At 47.6% G+C, this 24,902-nt stretch overlaps 11 non-coding genes across 11 annotated transcripts; all 11 read right to left on the minus strand.

Annotated features, from left to right (window-relative positions):
- Positions 1–7,713: 7,713 nt before the first annotated feature.
- On the minus strand, positions 7,714–7,785 carry trnah-gug (transfer RNA histidin (anticodon GUG)). Its single transcript has one exon. It is a non-coding gene; the product is annotated as a tRNA-His (tRNA).
- Positions 7,786–7,940: 155 nt separating this feature from the next.
- trnas-aga (transfer RNA serine (anticodon AGA)) lies at positions 7,941–8,022 on the minus strand. Its single transcript has one exon. It is a non-coding gene; the product is annotated as a tRNA-Ser (tRNA).
- Positions 8,023–16,687: 8,665 nt separating this feature from the next.
- Positions 16,688–16,769, minus strand: trnas-aga (transfer RNA serine (anticodon AGA)). Its single transcript has one exon. It is a non-coding gene; the product is annotated as a tRNA-Ser (tRNA).
- A 1,484-nt stretch (positions 16,770–18,253) lies between these two features.
- trnas-uga (transfer RNA serine (anticodon UGA)) lies at positions 18,254–18,335 on the minus strand. The gene has a single exon. It is a non-coding gene; the product is annotated as a tRNA-Ser (tRNA).
- Positions 18,336–18,693: 358 nt separating this feature from the next.
- Positions 18,694–18,775, minus strand: trnas-aga (transfer RNA serine (anticodon AGA)). Its single transcript has one exon. It is a non-coding gene; the product is annotated as a tRNA-Ser (tRNA).
- Positions 18,776–20,007: 1,232 nt separating this feature from the next.
- trnak-uuu (transfer RNA lysine (anticodon UUU)) lies at positions 20,008–20,080 on the minus strand. The gene has a single exon. It is a non-coding gene; the product is annotated as a tRNA-Lys (tRNA).
- A 178-nt stretch (positions 20,081–20,258) lies between these two features.
- Positions 20,259–20,340, minus strand: trnas-uga (transfer RNA serine (anticodon UGA)). Its single transcript has one exon. It is a non-coding gene; the product is annotated as a tRNA-Ser (tRNA).
- An 820-nt stretch (positions 20,341–21,160) lies between these two features.
- On the minus strand, positions 21,161–21,233 carry trnak-uuu (transfer RNA lysine (anticodon UUU)). The gene has a single exon. It is a non-coding gene; the product is annotated as a tRNA-Lys (tRNA).
- Positions 21,234–22,753: 1,520 nt separating this feature from the next.
- On the minus strand, positions 22,754–22,826 carry trnak-uuu (transfer RNA lysine (anticodon UUU)). Its single transcript has one exon. It is a non-coding gene; the product is annotated as a tRNA-Lys (tRNA).
- Positions 22,827–23,217: 391 nt separating this feature from the next.
- Positions 23,218–23,289, minus strand: trnah-gug (transfer RNA histidin (anticodon GUG)). Its single transcript has one exon. It is a non-coding gene; the product is annotated as a tRNA-His (tRNA).
- A 155-nt stretch (positions 23,290–23,444) lies between these two features.
- trnas-uga (transfer RNA serine (anticodon UGA)) lies at positions 23,445–23,526 on the minus strand. The gene has a single exon. It is a non-coding gene; the product is annotated as a tRNA-Ser (tRNA).
- Between the last annotated feature and the right edge of the window lie 1,376 nt (positions 23,527–24,902).

Genomic DNA, 24,902 nt, shown 5'->3' on the forward strand with positions numbered 1-24,902 from the left:
ATTTCACTATCCTCTTCGGGCTCCTCTGGGGGGACTTCAGGCATGTCATTGTGGTGTGCAATCAACTGGTCGCCTCTATTGGACCGGGCCAACAAGTACTCCACTGCAATGCGCTCCCCTGCAATAATTTGTACCACATTGTTAATGGGGAGAGGACACAAACACTCACACACACACACAAACAAACAAACACAGGAGAGAGAGAAATACTCCAATGCTCAGCATTTTCCTGTGAGATATCTTACCAGTGGGTTTTCCTGGAGGGGTAAATTCTGGCATCAAAGCCCGACCAAGGACCCGTTGGCTCATGCTGTTTAAATGAGACATTGTGCAGACATCAAATGTCCTTAGGGTTGAGGCCCCCACCACAGATACAGCTACTTTTGCCCGGCTCATGTTCCACCTCGAGGCCCCCTCTAACATGTACATTTGTGTGTGCATGGCATTGCATCTCCATCCTAAGAATGAAAATGCACAGATTCAGTCAGCAATTATTTTAAACTGAGGACATACAAATTTAATGACACAGTTATAGAACAGTAACACATAATAATGAGACTGATAGTAAATTCCATGAAAACAAGCCAAATCCAGGTAGCACCCAGGGTTCTGTTGTTGACACAATAGCGATCTTTTCAACGTAAAAATCTACAAAACATACTGCAATTTAATATTCAGAATTTACCAGGAATGAAGGCACACTGGTGGCGGTGAAAACTCTCCAGCGAGGATGACCCCCTGCCGCACCTAAGCACGTTTAGGACTTTGCCACCCTTCTGGAGTGTCCCCGTCTTTGTGTACAACTTTACATGTGGAGGGTCCTGGATGCACTCTAGGTGTTTTTGTTGCATCTCCCAGACATGGTGCATGCGGTCAGGGTTAACCAGGCGAAACCCTGTAGTGTCAGTTAGCTCCCACACTGATTCCAGCAGCCCTGAAATCATGGCCCGGATCTCCTCAGCCCTGCGTGTCCGCCGCCTACAGTGCTTCGCGAGTTCACCTGGGCTGATGCTGGCCATGAGCTGAGCCTCAGTGGGAGCCTTTCCACCATGGCTGCACTTCCACTCCCCTCTCTTGGCAGCCTTAAGTTCTTTCACATCCTCCTGATCCCACTCAAAGATACAGGAGGAAAGTTTTGTACAAAAGGTACCATAGAGAGGGTGGTGCTCTGTAGTAAGGCCACAGTTGAATCTTCTCATAAAATGGAAGATATCTAGCCTTACAATAGACTTCAATGGCCGAAAAAGTTTTAACACTGAAGATGCACCTGTGGAGGAGAAAAAATAAAAAACATGCATTTGATTTAATTTCAAACATACTTTTCAGTCAATATAATTTATTACAAGTTTTAATACACTGGCTGTAAAAATAATACTAATTAATTACCATCACCAATAGGGAAAGGGGAACTTTTTTACACCACTATTAACTTTTATAAAATATATTGCAGTGCACATTTGATAAAGTAGTAATTTGAAAATCTCACCTGACTGACTGCAGCAATCCCGGTCCACATAGATGACCTCAGGCTCTGGCTCGCCAGCATTCTGGTAGCGTTTGATGACGCCCTGGCACAGCTCCTCCAGTCCTGCGCCTTCAGCTGTTGTCAGAACACTGTTCAGAACCTGGCCGAGCTCATTGCCAATGTTGGTCATCCATGCAGCCGTGTCCCCAATGCCACCAGCCAGCTTTTTGGTGATCTGAAAAACAAAAAGAAGGAAAAATAAAACCATTCTGACAAGCTTAATTAAACTTTTTATTTGATTTGTTATGGTACATTATAATATATATATATATAAACACAAATGTATATAACAAAACATTTTTCATCATGTTGAAATTCTTTCTGGCTGAAAATAAACCTCATGCTGAAACCTTCATGTATTGTACCTTCTTTGTAGAATCCATCTTCAGGATTCGGCCATAGGTGGAGGTAATCACCCCCTTCATCTCGTCCAAATGGCTGAGGATATCGTTGGAGTGGACAGTCTCAAACCACTGGGCGAGTGGAAGTGGCCTGAAGGGTGTGGATGCAGAAAAGGCAGGTGCCGTTGCAGATTGGACCAGGGTAACCTTTCTCAAATGATGCTCACAATCAGAGAGGTACTGGATGGTGCGTCGTGCCCACTCCTCACTGTGGGCTTCCTCTACTGCTGACTGGAAGTAGGAGGAACTGTTACCACTGGTCCTTGGCCTGAGCAAAGTCACACATTTCCTGTCCAGGGCTAGCTGAGTGGTCAGCACCGCTGGAAACATGGTCCTGTGTGCCACATCCAGTTGTGAAAGGATGTCCTGGCTCCATGGGCATACTGGCAACTTGCATGCACTGCAGCGTGGATAGTCCCCACCCACAAGTTAATAGCGCCTATCCATGTCAATCACCTCCCTGACCTTTGGGTAAATTCCTGATTGGTGCATCTTCCAGCCACACTGTGGGCATTTAAGAGGAATGCCCCACATCCTCATTGGTGCCCGCAAGAACATCCTCTGTCGGAAGTACCACCCGGGCTCAGGAGGACATGGCTTGGGCTGCATCGATGGATAAAACCAGTTCACCTGGATCTTCTGCCTCAGCTGCCCTGTGGGCTCATAGAGGCACTTGGCAATCCACACCCAATCTGCTGGCTGGAGGACTCTCTTGAACTGACTGGGAAGAAAGCTCTCCCAGTCAGTAATAGCCTGAGGCAGAGATGGTGTAGGCTGCAGTGAGGGTACTGGATGTGAGGATGGAGTGGGCTGTGGAGATGGAGAGCACCGTGGAGGTGGTGGTGAGGGCTTTGGAGCTGGAGAGTGTTGTGGGAATGGAGTGGGCCCTGGGGATGGAGACACTGGTACTGGCATTGGAGACGGCAAGTGCTGTGGAGGTGGAGGCAGCCATGGAGATGGTGAGGGGCAAGGAGATGGTGTGGGATTTTTTGAAGGGCTGACACGTGGAGCCAATAGAGCCCCATAATGGCTCGACTCAATGTGTTGGAGGAGTCCGACGGCACCCTGGACCCTGACCCCACAGCTGTCACACCTCTCTTCAACGTGGTGGTCAGAGAGGTGCTCAGAGAACTTCTCTGCCTCCACAACCACACTACACAGAGAACATTTCACCCCATGTACTTCCTGTGATGTCCCGGTCTCCTCTGAGCTGCCGCCTGCCTTTACCTTAGGCCCTGACTCAATCAAGACCTTATCTGTTGACTGGGAGAAAATTAATATTAGGAACAAAAGAAGGTCTTACTATTGTTCTTACTTCCAAGATGGCGCCGCACATGGCTGCTTCAGTGCTTGGCTCTCCAGTGTTTGTACTGTTTTTGTTCGTTTTTCCTGTTTTTTGTTTAACAAACACGATCAGTTTCACCAGGGATGAACTGCTGAACATTCGGCAGAACACACCACATGATATTTTTCCGGATTTCTATTATACAGACGTTTTACTGAACATTGTTATCGGAGGAGCAGCGGCGCTGATCAAGCGCTTCAGGACGCGCAGGCGGGGAAAGCGAGCGGGAGCGCTCGTCAGACTCAGGAAGCGCGGATTTCGAACGCCGTTGCCTAGCATCCATCTCGCAAATCTCCGCTCTTTACCCAACAAAACGGACGAACTCCTTCTGCTCTCTCGGACAAATAAGGATTTCTCTCACTCTGCTGCTCTGCGTTTCACGGAAACCTGGCTGAATGATGCCATACCGGACAGCGCACTCCATCTGCCGGGCTTTCAGCTGTTTAGAGCGGATCGCGACGCAGAATCAACGGGGAAATCGCGCGGCGGCGGGACATGCTTTTACATCAATGAACGGTGGTGTACAGATGTAACTGTGTTAAAGAAGATGTGCTGTCCTGATCTAGAAACGCAGTTTATCAACTGCAAGCCGTTCTATTCGCCGCGGGAGTTTCACTCGCTCATTCTGGTTAGTGTTTACATTCCACCTCAAGCGCATGTGAGCTCAGCTTTACAGAAACTCGCTGATCAGATCACAGACACAGAACAACAATACCTGGACTCTGTTTTAATCATTCTTGGGGACTTTAATAATGCCAATCTCTCCCGTGAACTGCCAAAATACAAACAGCATGTTACCTGTCCCACCAGAGACAGTAATATACTGGATCACTGTTACACCACAATAAAGGATGCATATCACTCTGTTCCACGAGCAGCTTTGGGACGTTCTGATCACTGTCTGGTTCATCTTATACCGACCTACAAGCAGAAACTTAAATCTGCTAAACCTGTAGTAAAGACTGTGAAGAGATGGACCAGCGAAACAGAGCAGGATTTGCAATCTTGTTTTGACATCACAGACTGGAGCGTTTTTGAAGCTGCTACCACCGATCTGGACGAACTCACAGAGACTGTAACATCCTATATTAGTTTCTGTGAGGATATATGCATTCCTACCAGGACTTATTTAACATTCAACAATGATAAGCCATGGTTTACAGTAAAACTCAGACACTTTCGTCAGGCCAAAGAGGATGCCTACATAAATGGGGTCAGGGTCTTGTACAATCAGGCCAGGAACACACTGAACAAAGAGATTAGAGAGGCTAAAAAGACCTATGCTAAAAAGTTGGAAGACCAGTTTACTTCCAACGACTCTACTTCAGTTTGGAGAGGACTGAGAGCCATCACAAACTACAAGACACCATCCCCTTGCACTGAGGCTAATCAACGACTTGCTAAAGACCTGAATGAGTTTTATTGTAGATTTGAAACCCCCAACACCCACTCTGACCATCTCCCTACACAACCATTAACACCTCCTGCAATCCCCCTCTCCATACCTCCTGCTCTTCAAATCTGTGAAGATGATGTGCGCCAGGTCTTCAAGAAAAACAAAAGAAGAAAAGCACCAGGCCCAGATGGCGTTACACCAGCCTGTCTGAAAATCTGTGCTGACCAGCTGGCCCCCATCTTTTCACAGATCTTCAACAGATCTCTGGAGTTGTGTGAAGTGCCTTCCTGCTTCAAACGCTCCACCATAATCCCCATTCCAAAGAAACCCAAGATAACAGGACTTAACGACTACAGACCTGTGGCTCTAACGTCTGTCGTCATGAAGTCGTTTGAAAAACTGGTTCTGGCTTATCTGAAGGACATCACTGGACCCTTACTGGACCCCCTGCAGTATGCGTACCGAGCAAACAGGTGCCCCTCCACCAACACTGGTGCCCCTCAGGGATGTGTTCTCTCCCCTCTGCTCTTCTCCCTGTACACCAACGACTGCACCTCTAAAGACCCCTCTGTCAAGCTCCTGAAGTTTGCAGACGACACTACAGTCATCGGCCTCATCCAGGTTGAGCAGCTGGCTGTCTGGTGCAGTCTTAACAACCTGGAGCTGAACACGCTCAAAACAGTGGAGATGATTGTGGACTTTAGGAGAAACCCCCCTGCACTTTCCCCACTCACCATCATGAACAGCACTGTGGCTGCAGTGGAGTCATTCAGATTCCTGGGAACCACCATCTCTCAGGACCTGAAGTGGGACAATCACATTGGCTCCATTGTGAAAAAAGCCCAACAAAGGTTGTACTTCCTTTGCCAGCTGAGGAAGTTTAACCTGCCACAGGAGCTGCTGAAACAGTTCTACTCAGCCGTCATTGAGTCAGTCCTGTGTACTTCAATTACTGTCTGGTTTGGTTCAGCTACAAAATCAGATATCAGAAGACTACAGAGAACTGTTCGGACTGCTGAAAGGATTATTGGTGCTCCCCTGCCCACCCTCCAAGAACTGTACACATCCAGAGTGAGGAAAAGGACTCAGAAAATCACTCTGGATCCCTCACATCCAAGTCACCCCATCTTTGAACTTTTGCCATCTGGCCGGCGCCTCAGAGCCGCAAATACAAGAACAGCAAGGCACAAGAATAGTTTCTTCCCCCAGGCAATCTACCTCATGAACAGTTAAATGTTTCCCACTTAAACGTATGCTTATGCAAAAATGTGCAATATCCTTATATTTATTTGTTACCCCTCCATCCTAGAACATTCCTGCATCTCACTCAATCCTATTCCATTATCATTTATAGCACAATTGTTTATACACTTATTTATTTGCCAATTTGTAATTCTCCTGTAAATTAATATGTTTTTTTTTTTTTTTTTTTTGTCTGTGTGTTGTTGTCTCTGTTTACTGGAAGCTTATGTCACTAAAACGAATTCCTTGTATGTGCAAGCATACTTGGCAATAAAGCTCTTTCTGATTCTGATTCTGATTCTGATTCTGATTCATGTTAAATAATTACACCAATTACTCTGCAGAACTGTACTGAGAATATATTCTGAGAATATATCAGGGGTTGGTGCATAAAATAGTGTATTACATGATACAGGGACTTATCATGCCTTTTATATATTATATCATATACCTACCTTATGGAACCCACAAGTGCACACTATGTGCCTGCCAAACAGGTCCACCTTATTCCCCCTTTGCAGGGGACAGGCATCAATCCGCTCCAGGACCTCCTTCCATTTTCTGCTTCCAGGCCTTTTTCCTGTACTGAACTGGAAGGTGCCCTGGGCATACCTGTGGCAGATGTCGTTCCAATAAGCAGAGGATTTGCCTGTTTTGGTCATATCTGAACAATAATGGGAAACAAATCAATGTGGTTAAATATGTGTTAATATAGCAACAGTAGAAAGGAGTTTATTGCAGTTTTATATTTATATATACACACACACACACACATATATAGTATATATATATATATATATATATATATATATATATATATATATATATATATATATATATATATATATAAATATATAAAGACTCACATCAAGTATATAAAAGCAGACATGTTGAGTGGTGAAATATGTGGCAGGTTAATAGTTTTCTGCAGTAAATATGTTCCTACTTGCAAAAAATTGCAAATAGCTTTTGATGTATAATTATAAAAACTGTGTTTGTATATAAAGTAAGAAAGGGGAAAAAAACTAGATATTTAATGAATACCTGGAATAGTAAAAGATTTAAATACATTCAGTAAAGAATCACTCAGTCATGACTGAAATAACATTGGAAATGGATACTTGGAATACTGAATGATGAAATGAAATTCTTGCAAAGATATAGAAAATAAAAACTTGTTATGAATCGAAGGCTTAACAATTATCAGTTAGCGACACGTTAAGTTAGCTTGCCTTGCTACGCAAGCGTAGAACGATCAGAATAATCTTTATTCCAAATCATGAATTAATGTTTGAACAAATAGGTTAACACTGATGTCACGGATTTGTATTGTGATAACGCTTACCTTGAATCTCCGCATAGCAGATGTCAAGTGAGTTACAAACAACTGGAATATCACGAAACTCATTCAGCCAATCAGCGGCGAGATTGGCATGTCAACTTGCTGATTGGCTCTTTCCTCTCGGTAGGAATTGATTGGCTCCTTTGCCCCATCTGTTCGAAAGTTTCGGATTTGCGTTAGGACCTGTTCGGATTAATTTAGGATGTGTTCGGTCATTCGTTCTGACTTTGTTAGGAAGTGTTGCGACCTTGTTCGGAAGTATTCAAATGTTGTTAGGAAGTGTTAGGAAGTGTTCAGCCGTCCGATCGCTGGAAGGTACGGCCACGACTACGCCTAATGTTAGAAAGCAAGCCTCCTTGTCTGGTGGTGCCCTGCACAGGCCAAGCTTCAGAAACAAAGTCACGCAGAAAGATGAGGTGGTAAAAAATGTTCAACCTTCCTGTATACTCAACAGCAGAGGGTTGCCGTGACCCGGATTCGAACCGGGGTTGCTGCGGCCACAACGCAGAGTACTAACCACTATACGATCACGGCATGCCACTGTCTAACCCAAGACAACCCCTGGAGCCCGGATACAAGAAGCACCAGCGGCGTGTTTGTCCATCGAAGAGGGACTGGACATTTCGCAAATAAGTGCGAGGACCGTGAAAAATGCATGGATGCTTTGCCTCATGGCCTTCAGCAAACAGCGTAGTTGGCAGGATTCGAACCTGCGCGGGGAGACCCCAATGGATTTCTAGTCCATCGCCTTAACCACTCGGCCACGACTACGGGAGTAGACCAATTTCTGCACAGTTTGTGTCCAACACTGCTGCCTGACCTACTTGCAACCAACCCAGCTCAGTCAGCAAGCGGAGATTGCAAGCTAGCCCTGCAAGCGGGTAAAACAGCGGTCCCACTGAGGAGAAATCAGGCTGCCATGTCTCATCCTATGTAATGGGGTTTTTCAGTACTGGCCCTGGGGACCGAGAGCACTGCACAATTGGGAAGTCTGTCTTATTCTACTCACTCTGTGAGCACTCTTTCCTAAAGGGCTGACCATCAGAATCAGGTGTGCCGAACAAGGGAGATGCACTGATCCCCGGGAGCAGGAAGGAACATTGTTCTAGTACAGAGTCAGCAGAAGAGATGGACCGTAGTAATAGCAAGCTGAGGCCTACAAAAAGAAGACTGACCTTCGCCCAAACAGGGACTTGAATTAAGCAGACCACCTTCTCCTATGTTGTGTGTAACACTACTGCCTGACCTACTTGCAACCTAGCAAGCGGAGATTGTAAGCTATCCCTGGAAGCGGCTAAAACAACAATCCCACTGAGAAGAAGTGATGGACCGTAGTGATAGCAAGTTGACTCCGCCAAAAGCAGACAGACCTTCGCCCAAACAGGGACTTGAACCCTGGCCCTCAGATTAAAATTCTGATGCTCTACCGACTGAGCTATCCAGGCTTTTGTGGAGCACTGGCTTCTCACCTTTTATAAAGCAGCAGTTTTACAACAAGCTGCCCAGAAGAGATGCAGGTGTCACGAGGATGAAAGCTAGAAGCAGTTATGGCACAGAGAGCGAAGGACCATAGAAGGCACAATTACCATCACAGAAAGCTAAAGCAATACTGCAAAGCCCTCCCGTAGTCGGCAGGGTTCGAACCTGCGCGGGGATACCCCAATAGATTTCAAGTCCATCGCCTTAACCTCTCGGCCTAGCAGGTACGTGGACACGACTCCCAAGGGTCCGATCAGGCCGAATATTGGATATGTGTCTCATGGGGACCCCCTCGAATGGGCATAGAAGTCTGGTGGCCCTACGACCTTCTTTAGGGGTCAAACGGTCCCAGAAGGGACCCCACGTCCGCCAAATCGGTACGCGTTTTGATTGGTTGTGGGACGTCCACAGTTCGGAGACGATAGGTCGTAGGGCCCCCAGATTTGAGATTCTGGCATCTCATTTAAATTGCCATATACCGCATAATGGTTCGAAGGGATTGTACTGTCAATTTGGATCCATTTTCTCCTTTAGAAAACTGGCCAACGGGACGAGTCGGCTTACCCCCCTTTTCCGTAGGGAATCCGCAGTAAACCAAGTATTGACACCTCTAGGGGGTGATGTTGACCACCAGGAGTTCGAACCTGCGCGGGGATACCCCAATAGATTTCAAGTCCATCGCCTTAACCTCTCGGCCTAGCAGGTACGTGGACACGACTCCCAAGGGTCCGATCAGGCCGAATATTGGATATGTGTCTCGAGGGCATCCCCTCGACCGGGCACAGAAGTCTGGTGGCCCTACGACCTTCTTTAGGGGTCAAACGGTCACAGAAGGGACCCCACGTCCACAAAAGCGGTACGCGTTTTGATGGGAGGTGGGACGTCCACTGTTCAGAGACGATAAGTCATAGGACCCCCAGATTTGAGATTCTGGCATCTCAGGGACCCCTCAACCAGGGCCCCGAGACACGTAGTCGTAGGACCCAAGGAAAAAAAGTGCATTGCGCTAGGTCCTCGCGCTTTTGACAGCACGTTCTAGGGGCCCTCAGGAGCCACCGTTCCAAATTTCGGGCCCCTAGGACGTTTCTAAAAAAATCCCACCTGCCATTTACTTGAATGTGTTCGGCCTAGCGGTTTCGTGGACACGGCTCGCCGGGGTCCGATCGGGCCGAATTTTGGATATGTGTCTCATGGGGGCCCCCTCGAACGGGCATAGAAGTCTGGTGACCCTATGACCTTATTTAGGGGTCAAAGGGTCAAAAAAGGGAGCGCTTGTCCACCAAACCGGTAAGCGTTTACATTGGAGATGTATCAAGTTAAATAGACTTGCTATTTGATAATCTGCAAGTGGACACATATGCCGTCAAATAAATTGAGGGTGGACATGCACCATATGTGGTGAAATTGACCAAAATCCAACATTTTTTCTATGGAAATTCTACATTATTATGGGATAGATCTTACATTAAAGGACTCTGCTGAGATGTCTGAGTACACTGCAGGTATTTTGATCAACACTATTGCATGTATTTAATTAAATCAAATTGAATAGAATTGCTATTTGTTAAACCTCAGGTGGACACATATCCCACTTGCCATTTATTCATATTGGATGGACACCAGTTTTTGGGGCACCGTATCTCCGCCTCCCGGGGGTTCAGGGACTTGGGGCCGGTAACATCGGATAGAGGTCCCCATGGTCTAATTTTGACCAGAGTTTGGTGTTTTTTCCCCCCCTTTTTTGAGTGAGTTATGGCCGGTCAAATTTTGGGACTTTTTGCATTTGGGGGTCCGTATCTCTCCGTATCTCTTCAGAGAGGGCCCTTCGAGTGCTATCAAGTCACCCAGTTTCAATTTGCTGGGTCTCTTCCTTCCATTTGACTATCAAAAATGTGGAGGGCCATAACTCCGCCCCCTGAGGATTTATGGATGGGGGCCCATTGGTGTTCGGTGGGCCTTCTGTAGGTCTTACTCTGACCCGAGTTTGGTGCAGTTTGGCCCCGTTTTGGCGGAGTTACAGCTTGGCAGAGTGTGTTACATTTTGGTTAATATTCACCACATGTGGTGACATTAACCACAATCCAAATATTTTTATATGCATATTTCTACAGTGTTATTGGATAAAACTTACAATAATGGATTCCTGGGAGCTTGCAGAGTACAGCTGATGAGACTTCAACCACAATATTGCCAAAATTTATCTGTCCACGGAACCATTAGGAAGAGCGTGCTGAATAAATGGCAAATGGGAGGTTTTTTCAAAAAAAAATTCCATTTACAATTTATTCAGCGGGACCTCCATAATGCTCCCGTGGACATTCATTTTTATGCAAATTCTACAGTATATTCTGATAAAACTTACATGAATGGATTCCTCTGAGTGTCCTGAGTACAGTACAGGTGTTTTCATTAACCATATTGCAAATTTACCTACTGACCACCATGAAAACAGATCCCGATGCAGTGTTATTTTCTGCTAAAAGGTTGCAAGCTATAGCAGTTTTAACACATGGCCAGTCTTCATTATTACGTGATAAAACTTACATGAATGGGTTCCCCTTGGTGTCCTGAGTACATTACAGGTATTTTCATTAACAATAACACACATTTTAAATAAATACAGTTAAATACAGTTGCTATTTAATGAACAGTGAGATACGCACCACATGTGGTGCACATGTGTGCCAAAATTCAACGCTCATTTTTGAATGGATTCCTCTTAGTGTGCTGAGTACAGTACAGGTGTTTTCTCTAGGCCTCATCCTAAGATTTTTCTTCCGACTTCCACCCCCCTCGAGCTGCCTTCTCTAGCCGGGGAGGGTGCACCCTGGCCGGCATGGATGAGTACTTGCGAGGGGGTGGATGGTACAATTTTTTGCTAATATCTCCGCGAAGCAGTGGACTTCGGGGCTGAAATTCAGGGGATCCCTAGAGGGTCGAGGGGCCAACCGTATGCGACCACCCACGAGTTCCTGGGTCGTCCGGTTCCTGAGTTTTAATGGTTCAAATTCCACATTTTGGGGGGCCTTAACTCCGACCCCCGGGGTCATAGGGACATGGTGCAGGTGTCGTAGGATAGACGGCCCCATGGTCTGACTTTGATCCGATTTTGGTGCAGTTTGGCCCCGTTTTGGCGGAGTTACAGCCTGACATATATACATATTTCTACAGTATTAGGGGACAAAACTTACAGAAATGGGTTCCTTGGAGTACAGCAGATGAGACTTCAACCACGAAATCGCTAAAATGTATCTGTCCATGGAACCATTAGGAAGGACGTGCTGAATAAATGGCAAATGGGAGGTTTTTTCAAAAAAAAATTCCATTTACAATTTATTCAGCGGGACCTCCATAATGCTCCCGTGGACATTCATTTTTATGCAAATTCTACAGTATATTCTGATAAAACTTACATGAATGGAGTCTGCTGAGCGTGCTGTGTACAGTAGAGGTGTTTCCATTAAAAATATTGCACTCATTTGAAATGAATCAAGTTAAATAGACTTGCTATTTGATAATCTGCAAGTGGACACATATGCCATCAAATAAATTGAGGGTGGACATGCACCATATGTGATGAAATTAAATCCAACATTTTTTCTATGGAAATTCTACATTATTATGGGATAGATCTTACATTAATTGACTCTGCTGAGATGTCTGAGTACACTGCACGCATTTTGATCAACAATATTGCCTATATTTAATTAAATCAATTTCAATAGAATTGCTATAAATAGCAATTCTATTAAAATTGATTTAATAGAAAGCTGCAAGCTCCAAGGAACCCATTTTTGTAAGTTTTGTCCCATAATACTGTAGAAATATGTATATATGTCAGGCTGTAACTCCGCCAAAACGGGGCCAAACTGCAACAAAATCGGATTAAAGTCAGACCATGGGGCCGTCTATCCTACGACACCTGCACCATGTCCCTATGACCCCGGGGGTCGGAGTTACGCCCCCCCAAAATGTGGAATTTGAACCATTAAAACTCAGGAACCGGACGACCCAGGAACTCGTGGGTGGTTGCATACGGTTGGCCCCTCGACCCTCTAGGGATCCCCTGAATTTCAGCCCCGAAGTCCACTGCTTCGCGGAGATATTAGCAATAAATAGTACCATCCACCCCCTCGCAAGTACTCATCCATGCCGGCCAGGGTGCACCCTCCCCGGTTAGAGAAGGCAGCTCGAGGGGGGTGGAAGTCGGAAGAAAAATCTTAGGATGAGGCCTAGAGAAAACACCTGTACTGTACTCAGCACACTAAGAGGAATCCATTCATGTAAGTTTTATCACATAATAGTGTAGAATTTGCATAAAAATGAGCGTTGAATTTTGGCACACATGTGCATCACATGTGGTGCGTATCTCACTGTGTTAAAACTGTTATAGCTTGCAACCTTTTAGCAGAAAATAACACTGCATCGGGATCTGTTTTCATGGTGGTCAGGAGGTAAATTTGCAATATGGTTAATGAAAACACCTGTACTGTACTCAGGACACTCAGAGGAATCCATTCATGTAAGTTTTATCCAATAATAATGTAAAATATGCATAAAAAAATTATGTCCACAGGAGCACTACGGTGGTCCCGCTGAATAAATTGTAAATGGAAATTTTTTTTAAAAAAAACCTCCCATTTGCCATTTATTCAGCACGCCCTTCCTAATGGTTCCGTGGACAGATAAATTTTAGCTCCCAGGAATCCATTTTTGTAAGTTTTATCCCATAACACTGTAGAAATATGCATAGAAAAAATTTTGGATTTTGGTTAATTTCACCACATGTGAATATTAACCAAAATGTCACACACTTTGCCAAGCTGTAACTCCGCCAAAACGGGGCCAAACTGCACCAAAATCGGGTCAAAGTCAGACCAGTGGGACCTCTATCCGACACCACCAGCCACAAGTCCCTGAACCCCCGGGAGGCGGAGATACGGTGCCCCAAATTTGGTGTACATCCAATATGAATAAATGGCAAGTGAGATATGTGTCCACCTGAGGTTTAACCTGTTAGCCAGCACCCCCCATTATGGGACTCACAGCTGAAAGTGCTCTAACTAACTTATAATTGTAATAGTTTCCTACTTCAGTGTGTTACAAACATAATTGTGGTGTCTTTAGAAAGAAGACCCTTTGGGCTTCACTTTTTATCAACCATATTTGATAATGCTCAAAAATATTAAAAGTTATAGACACTAAAGTGCCTTGAATTTTTTTTACCACTCTTACATATTTTTTTATTTGATATAAAAATACATGAAATAAGTCCTGGAGCAATCTAGAAAAGTAATGGGTTGAAAGCCACATGTCTCATAAGTTTCTATTTCAAATCTGAGTAAAATATCATGAAAAATGAGACTCCTGCAAATATTTTTCTGAGACTATGTCTACACCCCCCCCACCCCCCCCCCCCCAAATATAAGAAAATATATTTCCCAATACTGCAAAGCCCTCCCGTAGTCGGCCAGGGTTCGAACCTATGCTGAGTCCCCAGGGCCAGTACTGAAAAACCCCAATTTCTGCTCAGTTTGTGTCCAACCCCAATGGATTTCAAGTCCATCGCCTTAACCTCTCGGCCACGACTACGCCTAATGTTAGAAAGCAAGCCCCCCTTGTCCGATGGCGCCCTGCACACGCCAAGCTTCAGAAACAAAATCACGCAGAGAAAGATGAGGTGGTAAAAAATTTTCAACCTTCCCGTATACTCAACGGCAAAGGGTTGCCGTGAACCGGATTCGAACCGGGGTTGCTGCAGCCACAACGCAGAGTATTAACCACTATACGATCACGGCGTGCCACTAGCTAACCCAAGACAACCCCAGAAGCCCGGATACAAGAAGCAGAAGCGGCGTGTTTGTCCATCGAAGAGGGACTGGACATTTCGCAAATAAGTGCGAGGACCGTGAAAAATGCATGGATGCTTTGCCTCATGGCCTTTAGCAAACAGCGTAGTCGGCAGGATTCGAACCTGCGCGGGGAGACCCCAATGGATTGTTGTTCATCGCCTTAACCACTCGGCCACGACTATGGGAGTAGACCAATTTCTGCTCAGTTTGTGTCCAACACTGCTGCCTGACCTACTTGCAACCAACCCAGCTCAGTCGGCAAGCGGAGATTGCAAACTAGCCCTGCAAGCGGGTAAAACAGCAATCCCACTGAGGAGAAATCAGGCTGCCATGTCTCATCCTATGTAATGGGGTTTTTCAGTACTGGCCCTGGGGACCGACAGCACTGCACAATTGGGAATTCTGTCTTATTATACTCACTCTTTGAGCACTCTTTCCTAAAGGGCTGACCATCAGAATCAGGTGTGCCAAACAAGGGAGATGCACTGATCCCCGGGAGCAGGAAGGAACATCGCTCTAGTACAGAGTCAGCAGAAGAGATGGACCGTAGTGATAGCAAGCTGAGGCCTACAAAAAGAAGACTGACCTTCGCCCAAACAGGGACTTGAATTAAGCAGACCACCTTCTCCTATGTTGTGTGTAACACTGCTGCCTTACCTACTTGCAACCTAGCAAGCGGAGATTGTAAGCTAGCCCTGGAAGCGGCTAAAACAACAGTCCCACTTAGGAGAAATCAGGCTGCCATGTCTCATCCTATGTAATGGGGTTTTTCAGTACTGGCCCTGGGGACTGACAGCACTGCACAAATTGGAGGTCTGTCTTATTCTACTCACTCCGTGAGCACTCTTTCCTAAAGGGCTGACCATCAGAATCATGTGTGCCGAACAAGGGAGATGTACTGACCCCCTGGAGAAGGAAGGAACATCGCTCTAATACAGAGTCAGCAGAAGAGATGGACCCGTAGTGATAGCAAGCTGAGGCCTCCAAAAAGTAGACTGACCTTCGCCCAAACAGGGACTTGAATTAAGCAGACCACCTTCTGCCCTGTTGTGTGTCACATTGCTGCCTGACCTACTTGCAAACTAGCAAGCCAAGATTGTAAGCTAGCCCTGGAAGCGGGTAAAACAGCAGTCCCACTGAGGAGAAATCAGGCTGCCATGTCTCATCCTATGTAATGGGGTTTTTCAGTGCTGGGCCTGGGGACCGACAGCACTGCAAAATTCGGAGGTCTGTCTTATTCTACTCACTCTGTGAGCGCGCTTTCCTAACGAGCTGACCATCGGAATCAGGTGTGCCAAACAAGGGAGGTGCACTGATACCCTGGAGCAGGAAGGAACACCGCTCCAGTACAGATTCAGAAGAAGAGATGGACCGTAGTGATAGCAAGGTGACTCCGCCAAAAGCAGATAGACCTTCACCCTAACAGGGACTTGAATCCTGGACCCTCAGATTAAAAGTCTGATGCTCTACCGTTGAGCTATCCAGGCTCTTGAGGAACACTGGCTTCTCACCTTTTATAAAGCAGCAGTTTTACAACAAGCTGCCCAGAAGAGACGCAGGTGTCACAAGGATGAAAGCTAGAAATAGTTATGGCACAGAGAGCGAAGGACCATAGATGGCACAATGAGAGTCACAGATAGCTAAAGCAATACTGCAAATCCCTCCCATAGTCGACAGAGTTCGAACCTGCTCAGGGAGACCCCAATGGATTTCAAGTCCATCGCCTTAACCTCTCGGCCACGACTACGCCTAATGTTAGAAAGCAAGCCCCCTTGTCTGATGGCGCCCTGCACAGGCCAAGCTTCAGAAACAAAATCACGCAGAAAGATGAGGTGGTAAAAAATGTTCAAGCTTCCAGTATACTCAAAGGCAAAGGGTTGCCGTGACCCTGATTCGAACCGGGGTTGCTGCGGCCACAACGCAGAGTACTAACCACTATACGATCAAGGCGTGCCACTGGCTCACCCAAGAGAACCCCTGGAGCCCGGATACAAGAAGCAGCAGCGGCGTGTTTGTCCATCGAAGAGGGACTGGACATTTCGCAAATAAGTGCGAGGACCATGAAAAATGCATGGATGCTTTGCCTCATGGCCTTCAGCAAACAGCGTAATCGGCAGGATTCGAACCTGCGCGGGGAGACCCCAATGGATTTCTAGTCCATCGCCTTAACCACTCGGCCACGACTACGGGAGTAGACCAATTTCTGCTCAGTTTGTGTCCAACACTGCTGCCTGACCTACTTGCAACCAAACCAGCTCAGTCAGCAAGCGGAGATTGCAAGCTAGCCCTGCAAGTGGGTAAAACAGCTGTCCCACTGAGGAGAAATAAGCCTGCCATGTCTCATCCTATGTAATGGGGTTTTTCAGTACTGACCCTGGGGACCGACAGCACTGCACAATTGGGAAGTCTGTCTTATTCTACTCACTCTGTGAGCACTCTTTCCTAAAGGGCTGAACATCAGAATCAGGTGTTCCGAACAAGGGAGATGCACTGATCCCCGGGAGCAGGAAGGAACATCGCTCTAGTACAGAGTCAGCAGATGAGATGGACCGTAGTGATAGCAAGCTGAGGCCTACAAAAAGAAGACTGACCTTCGCCCAAACAGGGACTTGAATTAAGCTGACCACCTTCTGCCCTGTTGTGTGTAACACTGCTGCCTGATCTACATGCAACCTAGCAAGCGGAGATTGTAAGCTAGCCCTGGAAGCGGCTAAAACAGCAGTCCCACTGAGGAGAAATCAGGCTGCCATGTCTCATCCTATGTAATGGGGTTTTTCAGTACTGGCCCTGGGGACCGACAGCACTGCACAAATGGGAGGTCTTTCTTATTCTACTCACTCCGTGAGCACTCTTTCCTAAAGGGCTGACCATCAGAATCATGTGTGCCGAACAAGGGAGTTGCACTGATCCCCGGGAGAAGGAAGGAACATCGCTCTAATACAGAGTCAGCAGAAGAGATGGACCCGTAGTGATAGCAAGCTGAGGCCTCCAAAAAGTAGACTGACCTTCGCCCAAACAGGGACTTGAATTAAGCAGACCACCTTCTGCCCTGTTGTGTGTCACATTGCTGCCTGACCTACTTGCAACCTAGCAAGCCGAGATTGTAAGCTAGCCCTGGAAGCGGGTAAAACAGCAGTCCCACTGAGGAGAAATCAGGATGCCATGTCTCATCCTATGTAATGGGGTTTTTCAGTGCTAGGCCTGGGGACCAACAGCACTGCACAATTCGGAGGTCTGTCTTATTCTACTCACTCTGTGAGCGCGCTTTCCTAACGAGCTCACCATCAGAATCAGGTGTGCCAAACAAGGGAGGTGCACTGATACCCTGGAGCAGGAAGGAACACCGCTCCAGTACAGATTCAGAAGAAGAGATGGACCGTAGTGATAGCATGGTGACTCCGCCAAAAGCAGACAGATCTTCACCCTAACAGGGACTTGAACCCTGGACCCTCAAATTAAAAGTCTGATGCTCTACCGACTGAGCTATCCAGGCTCTTGTGGAGCACTGGCTTCTCACCTTTTATAAAGCAGCAGTTTTACAACAAGCTGCCCAGAAGAGACGCAGGTGTCACAAGGATGAAAGCTAGAAGCAGTTATGGCACAGAGAGCGAAGGACCATAGAAGGCACAATTACCGTCACAGAAAGCTAAAGCAATACTGCAATTCCCTCCCGTAGTCGGCAGAGTTCGAACCTGCGCAGGGAGACCCCAATGGATTTCAAGTCCATCGCCTTAACCTCTCGGCCACGACTACGCCTAATGTTAGAAAGCAAGACCCACTGTCTGGTGGCACCCTGCACAGGCCAAGCTTCAGAAACAAAATCACGCAGAAAGATGAGGTGGTAAAAAATTTTCAACCTTCCCGTATACTCAACAGCAAAGGGTTGCCGTGACCCGGATTCGAACCGGTGTTGCTGCAGCCACAACGTAGAGTACTAACCACTATACGATCACGGCGTGCCACTGGCTCACCCAAGACAACGCCTGGAGCCCTGATACAAGAAGCAGCAGCGGCGTGTTTGTCCATCGAAGAGGGACTGGACATTTCGCAAATAAGTGCGAGGACTGTGAAAAATGCATGGATGCCTTGCCTCATGGCCTTCAGCAAACAGCGTAGTCGGCAGGATTCGAACCTGCGCGGGGAGACCCCAATGGATTTCTAGTCCATCGCCTTAACCACTCGGCCACGACTACAGGAGTACACCAATTTCTGCTCAGTTTGTGTCCAACACTGCTGCCTGTCCTACTTGCAACCAACCCAGCTCAGTCAGCAAGCGGAGATTGCAAGCTAGCCCTGCAAGCGGGTAAAACAGCGCTCCCACTGAGGAGAAATCAGGCTGCCATGTCTCATCCTATGTAATGGGGTTTTTCAGTACTGGCCCTGGGGACCGACAGCACTGCACAATTGGGAAGTCTGTCTTATTCTACTCACTCTGTGAGCACTCTTTCCTAAAGGGCTGACCATCAGAATCATGTGTGCCGAACAAAGAGATGCACTGATCCCCGGGAGAAGGAAGGAACATCGCTCTAATACAGAGTCAGCAGAAGAGATGGACCGTAGTGATAGCAAGCTGAGGCCTACAAAAAGAAGACTGACCTACGCCCAAACAGGGACTTGAATTAAGCAGACCACCTTCTGCCATGTTGTGTGTAACACTGGTGCCTGACCTACTTGCAACCTAGCAAGCCGAGATTGTAAGCTAGCCCTGGAAGCGGCTAAAACAGCAGTCCCACTGAGGAGAAATCAGGCTGCCATGTCTCATCCTATGTAATGGGGTTTTTCAGTATTGGCACTGGGGACCGACAGCACTGCACAAATGGGAGGTCTGTCTTATTCTACTCACTCCGTGAGCACTCTTTCCTAAAGGGCTGACCATCAGAATCATGTGTGCCGAACAAGGGAGATGTACTGACCCCCTGGAGAAGGAAGGAACATCGCTCTAATACAGAGTCAGCAGAAGAGATGGACCTGTAGTGATAGCAAGCTGAGGCCTCCAAAAAGTAGACTGACCTTCGCCCAAACAGGGACTTGAATTAAGCAGACAACCTTCTGCCCTGTTGTGTGTCACATTGCTGCCTGACCTACTTGCAACCTAGCAAGCCGAGATTGTAAGCTAGCCCTGGAAGCGGGTAAAACAGCAGTCCCACTGAGGAGAAATCAGGCTGCCATGTCTCATCCTATGTAATGGGGTTTTTCAGTGCTGGGCCTGGGGACCGACAGCACTGCACAATTCGGAGGTCTGTCTTATTCTACTCACTCTGTGAGCGCGCTTTCCTAACGAGCTGACCATCAGAATCAGGTGTGCCAAACAAGCGAGGTGCACGGATACCCTGGAGCAGGAAGGAACACCGCTCCAGTACAGATTCAGAAGAAGAGATGGACCGTAGTGATAGCAAGGTGACTCCGCCAAAAGCAGACAGACTTTCACCCAAACAGGGATTTGAACCCTGGACCCTCAGATTAAAAGTCTGATGCTCTACCGACTGAGCTATCCAGGCTCTTGTGGAGCACTGGCTTCTCACCTTTTATAAATCAGCAATTTTACAACAAGCTCCCCAGAAGAGACACAGGTGTCACAAGGATGAAAGCTAGAAGCAGTTATGGCACAGAGAGCGAAGGACCATAGAAGGCACAATTACCGTCACAGAAAGCTAAAGCAATACTGCAAATCCCTCCCGTAGTCGGCAGGATTCGAACCTGCGCGGGGAGACCCCAATGGATTTCAAGTCCATCGCCTTAACCACTCGGCCACGTCTACGGGAGTAGACCAATTACTGCTCAGTTTGTGTCCAACACTGCTGCCTGTCCTACTTGCAACCAACCCAGCTCAGTCAGCAAGCGGAGATTGCAAGCTAGCCCTGCAAGCGGGTAAAACAGCGCTCCCACTGAGGAGAAATCAGGCTGCCATGTCTCATCCTATGTAATGGGTTTTTTCAGTACTGGCCCTGGGGACCGACAGCACTGCACAATTGGGAAGTCAGTCTTATTCTACTCACTCTGTGAGCACTCTTTCCTAAAGGGCTGACCATCAGAATCATGTGTGCCGAACAAAGGAGATGCACTGATCCCCGGGAGAAGGAAGGAACATCGCTCTAATACAGAGTCAGCAGAAGAGATGGACCCGTAGTGATAGCAAGCTGAGGCCTCCAAAAAGTAGACTGACCTTCGCCCAAACAGGGACTTGAATTAAGCAGACCACCTTCTGCCCTGTTGTGTGTCACATTGCTGCCTGACCTACTTGCAACCTAGCAAGCCGAGATTGTAACCTAGCCCTGGAAGCGGGAAAAACAGCAGTCCCACTGAGGAGAAATCAGGCTGCCATGTCTCATCCTATGTAATGGGGTTTTTCAGTGCTGGGCCTGGGGACCGACAGCACTGCACAATTCGGAGGTCTGTCTTATTCTACTCACTCTGTGAGCGCGCTTTCCTAACGAGCTGACCATCAGAATCAGGTGTGCCAAACAAGGGAGGTGCACTGATACCCTGGAGCAGGAAGGAACACCGCTCCAGTACAGATTCAGAAGAAGAGATGGACCATAGTGATAGCAAGGTGACTCCGCCAAAAGTAGACAGACCTTCACCCGAACAGGGACTTGAACCCTGGACCCTCAGATTAAAAGTCTGATGCTCTACCGACTGAGCTATCCGGGCTCTTTTGGGGAACTGGCTTCTCACCTTTTATAAATCAGCAATTTTACAACAAGCTGCCCAGAAGAGACGCAGGTGTAACGAGGATGAAAGCTAGAAGCAGTTATGGCACAGAGAGCGAAGGACCATAGATGGCACAATTACCGTCACAGAAAGCTAAAGCAATACTGCAAATCCCTACCGTAGTTGGCAGAGCTCGAACCTGCGCAGGGAGACCACAATGGTTTTCAAGTCCATCGCCTTAACCTCTCGGCCATGACTACGCATAATATTAGAAAGCAAGCCCCCTTGTCTGATGGCGCCCTGCACAGGCCAAGCTTCAGAAACAAAATCAAGCAGAAAGATGAGGTGGTAAAATATTTTCAACCTTCCCGTATACTCAACGGCAAAGGGTTGCCGTGACTCGGATTCGAACCGGGGTTGCTGCGGCCACAACGCAGAGTACTAACCACTATACGATCACGGCGTGCCACGGGCTCTCCCAAGACAACCCCTGGAGCCCGGATACAAGAAGCAGCAGCGGCGTGTTTGTCCATCGAAGAGGGTCTGGACATTTCGCAAATAAGTGCGAGGACCGTGAAAAATACATGGATGCTTTGCCTCATGGCCTTCAGCAAACAGCATAGTCGGCAGGATTCGAACCTGCGCGGGGAGACCCCAAAGGATTTCAAGTCCATCGCCTTAACCACTCGGCCACGTCTACGGGAGTAGACCAATTACTGCTCAGTTTGTGTCCAACACTGCTGCCTGTCCTACTTGCAACCAACCCAGCTCAGTCAGCAAGCGGAGATTGCAAGCTAGCCCTGCAAGCGGGTAAAACAGCGCTCCCACTGAGGAGAAATCAGGCTGCCATGTCTCATCCTATGTAATGGGTTTTTTCAGTACTGGCCCTGGGGACCGACAGCACTGCACAATTGGGAAGTCAGTCTTATTCTACTCACTCTGTGAGCACTCTTTCCTAAAGGGCTGACCATCAGAATCATGTGTGCCGAACAAAGGAGATGCACTGATCCCCGGGAGAAGGAAGGAACATCGCTCTAATACAGAGTCAGCAGAAGAGATGGACCCGTAGTGATAGCAAGCTGAGGCCTCCAAAAAGTAGACTGACCTTCGCCCAAACAGGGACTTGAATTAAGCAGACCACCTTCTGCCCTGTTGTGTGTCACATTGCTGCCTGACCTACTTGCAACCTAGCAAGCCGAGATTGTAACCTAGCCCTGGAAGCGGGAAAAACAGCAGTCCCACTGAGGAGAAATCAGGCTGCCATGTCTCATCCTATGTAATGGGGTTTTTCAGTGCTGGGCCTGGGGACCGACAGCACTGCACAATTCGGAGGTCTGTCTTATTCTACTCACTCTGTGAGCGCGCTTTCCTAACGAGCTGACCATCAGAATCAGGTGTGCCAAACAAGGGAGGTGCACTGATACCCTGGAGCAGGAAGGAACACCGCTCCAGTACAGATTCAGAAGAAGAGATGGACCATAGTGATAGCAAGGTGACTCCGCCAAAAGTAGACAGACCTTCACCCGAACAGGGACTTGAACCCTGGACCCTCAGATTAAAAGTCTGATGCTCTACCGACTGAGCTATCCGGGCTCTTTTGGGGCACTGGCTTCTCACCTTTTATAAATCAGCAATTTTACAACAAGCTGCCCAGAAGAGACGCAGGTGTAACGAGGATGAAAGCTAGAAGCAGTTATGGCACAGAGAGCGAAGGACCATAGATGGCACAATTACCGTCACAGAAAGCTAAATCAATACTGCAAATCCCTCCCGTAGTTGGCAGAGCTCAAACCTGCGCAGGGAGATCCCAATGGATTTCAAGTCCATCGCCTTAACCTCTCGGCCATGACTACGCATAATGTTAGAAAGCAAGCCCCCTTGTCTGATGGCGCCCTGCACAGGCCAAGCTTCAGAAACAAAATCAAGCAGAAAGATGAGGTGGTAAAATATTTTCAACCTTCCCGTATACTCAACGGCAAAGGGTTGCCGTGACCCGGATTCGAACCGGGGTTGCTGCGGCCACAACGCAGAGTACTAACCACTATACGATCACGGCGTGCCACTGGCTCTCCCAAGACAACCCCTGGAGCCCGGATACAAGAAGCAGCAGCGGCGTGTTTGTCCATCGAAGAGGGTCTGGACATTTCGCAAATAAGTGCGAGGACCGTGAAAAATGCATGGATGCTTTGCCTCATGGCATTCAGCAAAAAGCGCAGTCGGCAGGATTCGAACCTGCGCGGGGAGACCCCAATGGATTTCAAGTCCATCGCCTTAACCACTCAGCCACGACTACGGGAGTAGACCAATTACTGCTCAGTTTGTGTCCAACACTGCTGCCTGACCTACTTGCAACCAACCCAGCTCAGTCAGCAAGCAGAGATTGCAAGCTAGCCCTGCAAGCGGGTAAAACATCGGTCCCTCTGAGGAGAAATCAGGCTGCCATGTCTCATCCTATGTAATGGGGTTTTTCAGTACTGGCCCTGGGGACCGACAGCACTGCACAATTGGGAAGTCTGTCTTATTCTACTCACTCTGTGAGCACTTTTTCCTAAAGGGCTGACCATCAGAATCAGGTTTGCCGAACAAGGGAGATGCACTGATCCCCGGGAGCAGAAAGGAACATCGCTCTAGTACAGAGTCAGCAGAAGAGATGGACCGTAGATATAGCAAGCTGAGGCCTACAAAAAGAAGACTGACCTACGCCCAAACAGGGACTTGAATTAAGGCTTTGCCTCATGGCCTTCAGCAAACAGCGTAGTGGGCAGGATTCGAACCTGCGCGGGGAGACCCCAATGGATTTCAAGTGCATCGCCTTAACCACTCGGCCACGAGTACGGGGGAGTAGACCAATTACTGCTCAGTTTGTGTCCAACACTGTTGCCTGTCCTACTTGCAACCAACCCAGCTCAGTCAGCAAGCGGAGATTGCAAGCTAGCCCTGCAAGCGGGTAAAACAGCGCTCCCACTGAGGAGAAATCAGGCTGCCATGTCTCATCCTATGTAATGGGGTTTTTCAGTACTGGCCCTGGGGACCGACAGCACTGCACAATTGGGAAGTCTGTCTTATTCTACTCACTCTGTGAGCACTCTTTCCTAAAGGGCTGACCATCAGAATCATGTGTGCCGAACAAAGGAGATGCACTGATCCCCGGGAGAAGGAAGGAACATCGCTCTAATACAGAGTCAGCAGAAGAGATGGACCCGTAGTGATAGCAAGCTGAGGCCTCCAAAAAGTAGACTGACCTTCGCCCAAACAGGGACTTGAATTAAGCAGACCACCTTCTGCCCTGTTGTATGTCACATTGCTGCCTGACCTACTTGCAACCTAGCAAGCCGAGATTGTAAGCTAGCCCTGGAAGCGGGAAAAACAGCAGTCCCACTGAGGAGAAATCAGGCTGCCATGTCTCATCCTATGTAATGGGGTTTTTCAGTACTGGCCCTCGGGACCGACACAACTGCACAAATGGGAGGTCTGTCTTATTCTACTCACTCTGTGAGCACTCTTTCCTAAAGGGCTGACCATCAGAATCATGTGTGCCGAACAAGGGAGATGCACTGATCCCCGGGAGAAGGAAGGAACATCGCTCTAATACAGAGTCAGCAGAAGAGATGGTCCCGTAGTGATAGCTAGCTGAGGCCTCCAAAAAGTAGACTGACCTTCGCCCAAACA

The sequence above is a fragment of the Carassius carassius genome, chromosome 18, assembly GCF_963082965.1.
Source record: "Carassius carassius chromosome 18, fCarCar2.1, whole genome shotgun sequence".
Classification (NCBI taxonomy): domain Eukaryota; kingdom Metazoa; phylum Chordata; class Actinopteri; order Cypriniformes; family Cyprinidae; genus Carassius; species Carassius carassius.